General features: G+C 41.0%; 1 protein-coding gene across 1 annotated transcript in view; it reads right to left on the bottom strand.

The window, feature by feature from the left end:
- Positions 1-12,968, bottom strand: part of UBAC2 (UBA domain containing 2) — a 94,032-nt gene that overhangs the window by 57,653 nt on the left and 23,411 nt on the right. The window lies entirely within an intron of this gene.

Raw genomic sequence — 12,968 nt, 5'->3', positions numbered from 1 at the left:
ACATTGATGGAAGGTTTTGCTACTCTCTACCCATAGTTTTATCCAACTTGAGAGGTCTAAGTAAACAAGAAACATGATTTACATTCTATATAACCTGACAAAATAACTCGGCTGCTCATAACAGGGCTCTTCCACACACTGGATGACAACTGTGGCCAAGCGGGAGGGGAAGAATGTCAGGGCATACCAGAAAGACACACAAAGATGTTTACCTACTGTAGTAGCCAGTGATGGATGACTATTCTGTGAATAGTGATTGAGAAACCACTAATTAATGTGTGTCTCTGTAGTACAGATGCTGAATGATACTTAAGCAAGGCGTATCTAATGAATAGTATAATTAATCAAAGTATGCATTATCTAAACAATAGTATAATTAATGTATGCACAATCAATACATAATTACTCTGGGTAATAAATGCACATTCAGTCTTAAGTATATGCATAGTGCATTGTCTCATTCATGTGAATTATTATATGCAACAGTTCTTGGACTGCAGCTGTATTAAAGAGTTAAGAAAGTCTATTGTCTGAGAGACTCTTGATTTTGTCAGTGACTGATGAATCTGTACTGTGAGCCAGACCCTGGAGGAATACAACTCATCTCAGAGCAGGTGAACCTCACCATGGATTGGATTTTATTAAGTATATTACTTAGTCCTCAGCAAATTGTGATACCAGTTAAGAAACAGCTGATTATGCATTTGTTATTATAGTCTGATGTCTCAGATGGCACAGCTTTGTATACAGGGCAGAGCTTGTGACTGTTCTTACAGTTACTAAAATCAGGGCTTGGTGTGATAAAACTGTGGACAACCCCAGGTCAGAGCTTATGGTCTCCTGCCCCATCTGACCCCTTCCTCTAGCAAAGGCTATCAACTCTACAGAATGCATGTTTTAACCTCAAGCACCCAAACCTGGGCTGAAGTGATCAAGTGTGAATACTGTGGTACATCCCTGTGAGGGATGAAAGAAGAAAGTCCCTTACAGCTGTATGTTCCCATTGCTTTCCTCACTCTGGTGTTGGCATCCATCCACCCAGAAGTGAGCAGGCTTAGAAACTTAAGCCAATGGGAAGTGATTCCTGCAAAAATAGATACATATGTATATCTGTTTTAAACATTATTTTATCTCGCTATAACCACTGCCTGTAGGAAGTCAGATGACTTGCAGTGCAAGTGGTAGATAGGAAAGTACAGGCTGTGGCCAAGCACTTGCTCTGCAAACAGCAGCCTGTGCTCGAAATGGCTCAGCCCTGCTATAAAATCGCACCACCAGCGAGTGAAACAGAGCCACATGTGTTTATTCTTGTTGCCCTTTATGTAAGGCTGTGAGGAGTGGAGAACACAGCTGGAGAAGCCATGTCTATGTTTTGAACTAGCATAGCTCTTCCCATCAGCAGAACACATATTGGAGCCCTCAGTTTGGAGTACGGGTGCCTCAAGCTCCTTACGCTGATCAAGTGTCACTTCGCATTTATTAAGAGTATTTTTTTATCTGCCATTATTCCATCTCTCCTGCCCCACATATTAAGATCTTCGCAGTTCCCTCAAGATTTAGGTTTAGGTTAGACATTTTTTACCTTGATGGTGGCGAGGTACAAGAGCAGGTTGCCCAGAGAAGTCGTGCCTGACCCACACCTGGCTGTGTTCAAGGCCAGGATGGAGGGGTCTTTGAGAAACCCAGACTAGTGGAAGGTGTCCCTGCCCATGGCAGGGGATTGGAACTAGATGAGCTTTAAGGGCCCTTCCAACCCAAATCATTCTATGACTAATTCCAAAAATCTCAATATACTAGGTCTCATTTTCCGATCCTGTCCCCTTACTCTTATTTTTTTCCACAATCACTACTGTATTAAGCAGAAATTATTTTGAGTTTACTGATGCACATATTTGACCTAAGATCTTTTGGAGATTGGATAAACTATAAGAGTCTGGAAGTGCATCATGTAAGCCCTTAAGGGCAAAGACTTTTAGTTTAAGAATACCAGTAAAGTGGATTGTCTATTCCCCTTGTTGGTTGAACACAGTGTGGAAGGAGTGAAGCACTCCCTGTCTCTCCCATCTGCCCATCTCACAACGCAAATAAGGGGTTAAGAACAAGATGATGGAGGTATGCATACAGATAGCATTTCCCAAGCTCCAGTTACAAGCACACAGTCCTTTTCCTTTGAATGAGTATTTGTATGAACATTCACTGGGATTACTGCAAACACCTCTCTCAACTGCAGCCCAAAGAAGTTACTTGGAAGAATGAACACAGTGCTCAGGGTAAGAGATAGGACTGCACAACAGATACTGCAAACACTGTCTCAGGCCTGCAGCCAAAGCAGCACTTTCACTGAGGTGTAAATAAAACTCCTGTTTTTATTTCTGCAGTGGAAACTTTCCTTAATGATCCCACTGTGGACAATAGGGCTTATGCATTTACGCCCAGCTCCCTCACCTCACAGCCTGCTGTTCACCCTGCCAGTCTGTACAGAGACAGCTACCGCACTGAAGAAACTACAAACATTCCTGAATGACCTTTATAAATGTAAAAAAAAGTGTTTGATGTCCAAGATGTACAGAGATGCCCCAGTTCTAGAAATAGGAGAGATTAGATGAAACACCAGCAGGCTGATTTTCTGACAAGTGATGTAGGAATCTGGGATGAATTCTGAGGAGAATCCTAAAAAGAAGAGGGAAAGCACCAGGTGTTATAACAAGATGTTTCACCCACATGGACCTGAATCTTTCACATTTCTAGAAGAGCACACAGCTATCAAAACACTATCTTCATTGAAAGCTGAAAAGAGCTGGTGACCACTGCCTCAAAGAGCCATACAGTGAGGAAAGACAACAGCAAATTAACACCCTATTGTGGAAAATTATCATTAACTGAAGACAAAACAAACAAACAAAACTGTCTCATCAAGCCATTGATAAAACTCATAGCAATAAGGGCCAGAAAAGCTCTTCACAAAAAAAACACAGTTTATTGCTGAGTATCCGCCCCCCCCTTATTTTCTTAAGTGTACACACAAGCAAACACATTAACAAAATGAACAAAGTTTTAAAACATAGAAAGGTATTTTGTCTCACACCACTGAGAAAATCAGTTCGCTTAAGGACTGCAAGAGAGTGTTTCTTCTTAACTGATGTTTCTTCTCGACTGTGTTTCTTACCAGGTTTTACTGGATGTACTTTACCATTCCTAAAAGCTATGCCCAGTTTGAAACACAATAACAAAAAAGCAAGAAGCAGATGTGAGATGATTGCATTGTTAGCTGAGATAGTTTTGAACAAAAGCTGCCTCTCAGATGGAGTGGGGCCACCACAACTAACCCATCTGCATCCTGACCAAATTCTCTGTATCAACAGAAAACTGGAAGAGGTGGCCTCATGTCTGACTGGCTCCGGAACAGAGGAAAACATTTTCAAAAATAGCTCTCGGAAATCATCTCAGGTTTCCTGCTCATGACACACCTGACTTAAGCACTCAAAATCCCATTCAGTAATATGCCAATCCGTAAAGTTCCACCAAATGACTAATATCCCTAATCAAAAAAGCAAGAGGGTGATGTGTCACTCTTCATGTCTGCATAATACACCATGGTACTGTCAGCTGTCACTGTTTGGATGAGTTGAACCTTGATAGACAAAAGAATCATTCAGCTCACACAGTTCAAAGCTACTGTATGTCTGGTACACAGACAAGGAAACTCAAGGTCTCTGTCCCTCCAAAGGTATCAGAGAAGGTTCCTGGCTCAGGTAATAGAAATCTGTGACTACAAACCTGGTAACACTTGAAGACAAAAGGCTATAATCCTGTCTTACCATCACTGTACACTCTCTCAAACTATGCCTATGTGCAAGGTGAGCAGTGAGCAAAGCATCATGCATGGGCATACTGCCAAGCGTCTCACTGAAGCTACTCCACAAGCCCAGAGGAATGTGGGAGCATACATCCCAGCTTGGATGAAGTGCCTCCTAAGCCTGGACAGGTATAGCCTGGAAACAATCAAACTCATGTTTCTATGAGGGTCAGCTGATCCTTTTACAGTCTTCAAGAATCTGAAGAGTAGAGAGCTGCCTAGCAGTTCTTAAGGATCTTGACACTTTATCTGGTAAGCTGACATTTGAGACACTCTATAGAACCAAGCAAATGGGCAACTTCATTTAAGATGGGTGCTTACTTCAAGAGGCCCTTGAGACACACGTAACCTCAGAAGTATAACCTTATACTGAGAATGGTCCAATTTGTAATGGGGATTGGATTTTACTCAGTATTGAATAAATACATTTTCATTCTGCCAACTTCTTGCCTTGATACAGTTGATACTTTTGATCAGTAGTCATCCAGGAAACTGATATGTTGTGAGCCTAAATTCAGAGCTATAATTTCAATTAGTTTTGAACACCATTAGTTTCATAGCCATTCCTACTTCATCTGAGAAATACTTTCTTCACAAAGTGAGCATGTCCTACATGAACTTACAACTCCTAGAACTTCACCTATTTCATGTTTCTGCTGTAAAGGAAAGGCAGAGAGAGGCACAACACAGCATCAGCCACACAAAATCATTTGCATGGACAAGTTTGGCTACGTGTTAACTGTTTGTGCTGGGGAGAGGTGGGCACCACAGGCAAATAACAGCTTCAGATTTTCCTACCAACTTCTGAAGAGAAGGCTACGTGGAGACCTCATAGCAGCCTTCCAGTATTTGAAGGGGGCCTACAGGGATACTGGGGAGGGACTATTCATTAGGGACTGTAGTGACAGGACAAGGGGTTGAAACTTAAACAGGGGAGGTTTAGATTGGATATAAGGAAGAAATTCTTTACTGTGAGGGTGGTGAGGCACTGGAATGGGTTGCTCAGGGAGGTGGTGAATGCTCCATCCCTGGCAGTGTTCAAGGCCGGGTTGGATGAAACCTTGGGTGATATGGTTTAGTGTGAGGTGTCCCTGTCCATGGCAGGGGGGTTGGAACTGGATGATCTTAAGGTCCTTTCCAACCCTAACTATTCTATGATTCTATGACATCTGAGCCTCCACTGTGCTACGAGTTTCCACATTCCCTGCTTCTCTGCACCTTCATGCTGCCACATATGTAGCACATCACCCAGCCCATGCTTAAGCAACTCAAGGGCACTCTTCGTTACGTGGTGGGTTGCAGAAGGTCTTCACTTCCAGCTCCCTGCTGATTAAAGCACTAAATGATGATCCTTTTATTAGGATCTGTATTTCACATAAAGCTCAGACAGAACAGAGCCAAAGGATGGCAATTTATGATGACCCAAGATGCAAAGTACCTTTATTATGTACATTTATTATGACCTGTTTTCATTGTAGAAATAGTAAGTTGGAACTAACTACCAAAATGTCACTTGTATCTGCTGTTCAAGATTTTGAATGCAATTTTGTAGAAGTCCAGTAATTGGCTACCCCTTCGTCCTCTTCTACAGTAAATATAATTCACTATTTTTTTTACTGAGCCGTTTTTAAAGTACTTCTGAATTCTCTGTAAATAATAAGATTTCTAGTCATAACTTACCTCATTATAATTAGCATATTGTAATGGACACCACAGCATGTCTTCAAGGGCTAAAGACTAGTAAAGAGAGGGTTTAATGTCCATCTTCTTCATACAGTTCGGTTTACTTCATAATACTTGAAAAATTCAAATGCTCCCCACAGTCTTTCTTTTCAAGACACCATTCTCCTTTTGATTCATGGCTGTAACTACTCTTTTTCCAAAGAGAGCTCTGTAAGTATTCTGAGGCCCAAATCGCTCAGAGGAAATTGTTTAGCTTGTTCATGACAAAACCAAAACAAAATAGAAAAGCTGTAGCAGAGAAGTGATTTCTTTGCAAAAATACTTCCCCATTAAGACCACCATATAACCCTTTTTCACAACTACAGACCAAGGTGTCTGAAGCAAAGTGATGACTAAACAAAATGAGAGTATTTGGTAAGCATAAAACAAAAGCAAAGAGGAAATTTTAAAAGAAGGTCAACCAAAGAAACTTGTTATTCCAAAAAGTCCTTTGACTCTGAAAAAGAGGTGTTCTAGTTTCTTAACTCTTTACTGAAGCAACCATGTTAATTTTTTTTCTAACTATACGCACTGTCTTCTGTCTCATGCATATTTGTTTTTTAAAGTTTCAATCAGTGCCTACTCAGAAAACCCCTGGATTTACTGAATCAACTTCTGTCCATTACTTTTCTAAATCAAGAGGAGTTTCTTTAAAGCATCAGTCACTGCAAGACCTCCTTTGTGAAGTTACTCCATTACCCTCCTTCTCTTTGGCCCAGCAGAGCAATCGTACACTCTTTATTTTGCAAAAAGACATGACAGAAACAGTACCTCTTTACATTAGTAGCATCTCCAACTGCTTCAAAAAATTACCCATCCATTTTTCTTCCTTTTTCCTCTACCCCAATCAAATAATTAACTACCCTACAAATAAGAGGAGAAGGAAGAAAGGTAGAGCATCACTGGAATGAAGGCAGCTCATTCCATGATGGAGAGGGATACTTTATCCATCATATGAAAGGATATGAGATCCTTACAATAAAAATGCTGTAGAATCCATGCTCATAGCAGAACTTTTATAGATAGGAGACAACTGATGCTTCTAGGATGTAATGACTCGTTAGAGATTGTTTTTCTTCAGATCAAGTAACACAGGGCACCGCTGACAGCAACCCAATTTGGAAACAATAGCCACAACTCATTTGTACAGAATTGTTTCGTACAGACATCTACAATTAGATGCAGGATTTCCTTTTAAATTCCAAAGGGACTTCCACATCCCTGTCTTCCTTTACTATGGCTGAACATGAGGAACAAACAAGGTTTTCCTACCTCACGAAAGAGGAAGAGAAGGGCAAAAAACACAAGCTGCCAATAAAGGCAGAAAGAAAACCTAATTTTCTTAGAGTTGATCATCCCCACGTAGACTGAAAATAACTCTCAAGGGTCAACTATTAAGCTAAGGAGGACCACTATTCCCATACAGGAAAGCAGGCATTGCTTATCTTCATGAAATAATTCAATCATAAAACTTTTAGAACACAAACATCCACTTCTTCAGAAAAATTAAGTGCTGTGGTGAGAAAATTGTTGATACTGTGTCTTATTTTGATAGAGGCATACCAGACAAATGAAACAACAAAACTGGGAGGTAATGAGCTTTTAAAACACAGGGTTGCTTAGTTTTTAATTTTAGATTTTATCCTTGCATTATATCATAAAACCAGAAGAATGGCAAATGTTGCTTCCAGTCATTTTCCTCTTTCTCCCACTAGGTGTCTTCTAATTCTTCACTTTCTAAGGATAAATTCAGACTATACACAGTAAGGAAGTCTTTGTTTACAGCTCGTTCTCAGAATTGTATCTTATTTTTCAAAAAGAAACACAAGGAGAGACCTTTATGAAATGCACCTCTTTGAGCAACAACAGAATTCTCAGTTCTACAACCTTACGAAGGATCAAAGCTGCCATGCTGTACAGTACCTCCCTTCCATAAAATAGTCCAAGTGGTTTTCACTCTTCATAATCAGTTTTCCTGCACAACTGGAAGTGCAGGTGTACAAAGGAATGATGCCATTGTATCCATTTTCTGCTGTTCCAAAGATCTGTTGCTATGTAGCTACAGATCCATAGATGGCAGCATTGATGCAGTAATTACTCTTCAACACAGCAGAGGTCAAAACACGTTTCACAAAACTGTTTCTTATCGGAAGCTAAGCCAAATTTTCAAATGTCAGAAATCTTAGCACCAGGAAGTAGAAGCATTGGGCCAGGAACTGTCAGGCAGTAAAGAGAAGCCATATCCAGGATCACTACTAAAAAATACTGTCAAGCACTCACCCAGTAACTGTATAGGTTAACCCAGTTTAGGCCCCATCATCTCCAAATAAAGTACATCACCTAAACAGTAATGAACACTGTGAGCCACAGGCTGCTGGTATAGTTCTTCTGGTTACCTACATATGCTGTCAAATTAGAAAGAAGGCATAAAGAGATGACCAACATTCTGCCGCCTTTACTGCCCTTTCTTTCTCTACCATACTTTGTTCAAAACAAGTTTTACACTCCCTCCCATTTCTGCTGTTTGAGTAAGTGCTATGGATTTGGTGGCCCATATTACCACACACCACAGAGCTCAGTTACAAGCAAATAAAAGCAATGTCCCAGATGTTCTAGGACAAAAATCAAACATAATGACAAGCAGTACACTTTGGAAGCAAAGGATGAAAGAGAATATGAGGAAAGGATGGCAGAGAATACAAGATACATATGCTCCAGCTCAGTTTCCATGAGCCCATCCTCTTTTTTCACCAACATGGTGCCAACATAAGGAATACTGCTGCTTAAATTACTGAACTTCAAATCTATGCTCTGGCTGATTTTGCTAGGCTTCTTGACGTGATAAAGTTCAGGGTTTTCAGCTCATTTCCTTTAAAGTGCATGTGTGTGCGTAAAACACATTTTTCTTGTGGCTGAATAGTTGGTCAGAAAGTTTACAGTCCTTTGAGAGGACTCAGCTCCATACAGTCAGTTTCTCTAACATAATCTACCCATAGCCAGCCTTGTTGTCTTTTGCCAGCTCACAGAATCAGCTGGCCTTATCCCAGCATTCAGGTGCACTAAGCATACTCACACCCAAATTCTCCTCTCATTCCCTCCAAGGACAGTGGTAAGCCTACACACCAAGAAACCCTGCCCTGCAGAGTTCCTAACAAACCAGATTCACTGCTGTGTGGCTGGAACTGCACCATTTCGTCCCAGTTTAGGATTATGGCAGCCCCTTTACCACTCTGAATGCTCCCTCTCATGTCAACTCAGTTCCAGTGCAGTACACCAGGCTTCACAACTTCAACACATTATGTGTTTGTTAATCTGTGCCAGAGACAGGTGGCACAGGCTGAACGTTTGAAGACTGTTGCTTCATAGAAGCAAGCTACCTGCCAGCACGCACAGGAACACAACACACACCAAGGTGCCCTTGAGTTTGAAGGACAGCACTTTCTCTAATTCAAGTGCTTGCACAGCTCACTCTCAGGTACTTTTGATTAAACATTTCACTGGCACACTACAGCATATGTAGCAATCTTTAATTATTTAATTTCTGGTTCCATATACTCAGACTAGTAACTAAGCAGAAGCTGTTCAAATGCTCAATTCCAGAGAAGTCAAAATGGTTTTCCCTACTTCTGCACTTGACTTCATCAAAAGAATCTGAGTACAAGCAGCTCCCAGTAAAGACATTTCTGTTAAAACATTAACTCTATCCCTGGGAGGCATACTGAGTTTCAGAACAGTACTCCTACACATCTGAGACTTTTAAGAGCAGTTTAATAGTAAGAATATCACATACCACAAACTCAGGAAGGAAAGAGTATTTGAAAAAGCTCTCCTAGAGACTTCCAAACTGGAACAACTAACTCATTGCACAGCTCCTGACACTGCATACAGACTTAAAAAAAAAAAAAAAAAAAAAAAAAAGAAAAAAAAACCTGAGTATTCAAACAGGTTTCAACCAACCATGAAATATTTGTCACGAGAAATCTGCGGGTTTGGGGAAAGTAAAGCTGCTTCCCAACACAGCAGAACACAGACACAGCATTTTTAGAAGTCTACCAAAGGCAATATGGGTTCATCAACAAGCATGGAGCTGTGCTGGTATTTGCCATGAGCAATTAGACACATACATTCTGAGATTGCTTCTGTGTAACAAACCACTGCCTCTAGTCCACTTTCCCACTCTCAGACATCTTAGAGATGCAACTTTCATCTCAACTGATTTTTGAAGTATTGTTTCTTTTGAAGGCCAATGCTGCTGAACAGATGAACTGCAGGCCAGATACACTGTATATTTTTAGGGTACCTGGTGACAGATGGTGGGTCTGGCTGTACAAGAGAAGGGGGGGGGGGAGGAAGAGAAGCATGGAATGTCAATTTCAGTACTGATTTTTCCTTTAAAAGAAAAAAATCAGGAACTCCTTCCTCAAACCATAGTGAATTCTAACCAAATGAGGAAGCAAAATGTGACAGTGATTAGGACATGTCAGGCCTAAGCTAACTAGGCTGTAATTCTCTTAAGCTGCGCTGTTTCCCATTCCTTCAGCTCTACTGCATATAGCATTCACACTCACTCCCAGATTGAGGAGTGGGAGAGGAGGGGCAGCTATGCCATGACACAGCCTCTGAGTAACACACAAGTGGCAAAACTGTAAAGAATTCCAGTAAGTTTATGCATTCAGTGTCATGGCAACTTTTAACCAGTAGCCTATTGTTAAACCTTCATTATAAGGTACAACAGAACATGGGAATAAAAAGTGAAGCACAATTTCATCAAGGCTGAGAACAGTAATCCAAAACCGCATGTGAACTCACCCACAACAGCAAGCTGGTAAGTTAAACAAACTGGCACATAAGAAAGTTGCTTCCTGTACCACTGGTGCACTGGACTGTGCAAAAAGCTTCAGCTCTTTCTTTTCAATAGGTTCGAAACATCAAAAGTTCAAGAAGAGAAAGAGAACACAAGCTCAAGCCTGCTTCTTACCAAACTGAAGCCAAGGGTGATCCTTCTCCCCCTCTGCGTGCAGAATCTCTGTATTAGCTGGACAAAGCTTACATTAAATGGTAAAGGGACAAGCAAAACAGACTTTTCTGTATGAAAGAAAACACCCAGCAGTAAGTTATTCCTGCAAACCAACAGCACGAAGACAATCCTTTCAGTGCTGCACTTTCATGTCATTGCAAGTGATCAAGCTCATGTATTCTAAGGCTTACAGTCCGTTAGTGAAGGCACTGCAATACACCACATGTGCACCCTGCCTTATCCTCAGACATGAAGTACATAGGCTTAGCTTTAACTACTGAAAAGTGGCTTTAGCAAAACATAACACAAATAGAATTATCTTCTTTACTCCAGAAACTTCAAAATAGCAAAAAAAAGACCCTGTAGGGAAGTAAGCATTTATTTCAGTAAAAGCTGGAGCAATGGAAGTACTCACCCATCTCAGAGAAACCAATGCCAGACACTCATCTCTAGCTGATAAAACAGTACAGAAGCAGAAGAAAACAAAAATAGAGTCAGGTGCTTCCTACACCAGAAACCGAAGCAAGAGGGGAATGTGGCACAGCAGAGTGGTCCATTGCCTCTCACAAACCACATGTACTGCAACTCTTCACTTGGGTGTTCTCATCCAAATGTTTATTACCCTGCAGCTGCAACCAGCCTGAGCTGCAGGAGGAGCACATATTGCTGGTGGTGCAAACATGTATTTTCAGAACACTGCTGCCAGACAGACCTGCTCCTCCACACTCAGGGGGAGCCTTCCAGCCTGTCAGCAGCAGAGCGGTTTGGCGGCCTCCCCTCTGCCAGGCAGACTTGTGAAAAGCCTGAGTGAAAGCAGAACACAGAATACCATGTACATGCTAGGGCAAACCAGCTGGATGACTAACCTGCCAGTAAACTCAAGAGAGCTGCTGCTATCCACCTGTGCAAACTGTTGAGCTGCAAGTGTGACTTGATTCCAGTTGCCCTCCTGAGGCACATCCTCCCTTCTAGCATTAAGGTGTCAGCCACCTCTTTGGACAAGATGAGACGCAGATAAAATGTCACCCTTCCTATCCTCCCCCAAGAAGTCTGCAAGCCAAGACACAGTTCACAGCATGCAGCTTTTCTCGGCCTCAGCATCTGCCTGGTTTCCATCCAAATCCAGCATTACTTTTGTACTCCCTCTTTAGCTAATGGGGACACTGGCTATCTACTTGCTTGTATCAGTACTTTTACAACACAGTTTATGTTGGAAGCAACCTCCAGGCTTCTGTACATTATTTTTCTCAAAATACAGTACTCTTGCCTAGAAGAGGTCAAAAACCTAGTTATTGTCTTCCCAGAGCCACACACCCTTTTTAAACCCTTTAAATATATGTACGTCACTGTATTTCAATATGCTTTCACTCAACTTGAAAACAGTATGAGTGACTCATCCTGCTGAAGCATGCTCCAGAGTTGTTTTGCTAATGATAAAGCCAATGAAGATTTTTCAACACTAGTTAGTCCTTAATCCTAAAATATTAAGTCCTTTTCAAAAGACATATTTCTATTGGATGGTCTGGGTAGGATTAGCAGCTCATTCCATTTAAGGGGTTTTTGAACGATTAAAAAAATATTAAGTTTGGTATTAGTTTCCCTAAAAGGAAAGACCAAATATATAAAGATATCATTATTCTACACACTGAAAACCATACCTAGGTCATTCCTTATGATTACTTCACCCATCACACTGACCTATGCAAATAACCTACACACTACCACAGACCCACTCAGCTGAGATAAATTACATAACTCCAGCAGAGAGGGTATTTTTCCCAAAAGCCATCTTTAGTGGTAAGTGAAGATCACCTACCTACCTTACTTTTACAGTAACAAACCTGATCCTGGCTACATCTGAACTGCAGGACTTTGTTGCTTCTGGCAACATGTGTACATCCTGGCAAATTCTTGACTGCATGCCAGGAGGAGAGTGAAACATTACTGTTTCCTTCCTCAGCACACATCTCTCTGGTTCATTTGGTAGGAAAAAAGGAGGGCACAAAGTTGCCAACTCTCTGTTACTATGCTTCAATATCCCAAAGACTGCCAGAGACCTGGAGCTAGCAAATGCTCTAAAGGGAATACAGAATAATCTCCTTCTCTGAACGGCTCTTTCAAATGTTGGATTCATTTTTGTTTTGAGTTAACAAAGAGAAAACAGGAAATCACTCTCCTTTACCTACTAGCCTATGTGAATATTCTCATCCCACCAAAGATGTCTGTTGCAGTGACACAGTTCAGAGATTTTTCTCAATTTTAACAAAGGCTAAAACCTTTCTTCATACTGCATTTTTCTGCAAAGCTCTTAAAACGGCATGTTATTATTTTAGACAGCAAATAATACAGAGAAACACTGCTGTTGTATTAGTA

Source organism: Melopsittacus undulatus, chromosome 2, assembly GCF_012275295.1.
Source record: "Melopsittacus undulatus isolate bMelUnd1 chromosome 2, bMelUnd1.mat.Z, whole genome shotgun sequence".
Classification (NCBI taxonomy): Eukaryota; Metazoa; Chordata; class Aves; order Psittaciformes; family Psittaculidae; genus Melopsittacus; species Melopsittacus undulatus.
The sequence above is the reverse complement of the archived record's forward strand: the minus strand, read 5'-3'. Positions and strand labels throughout refer to the sequence as shown.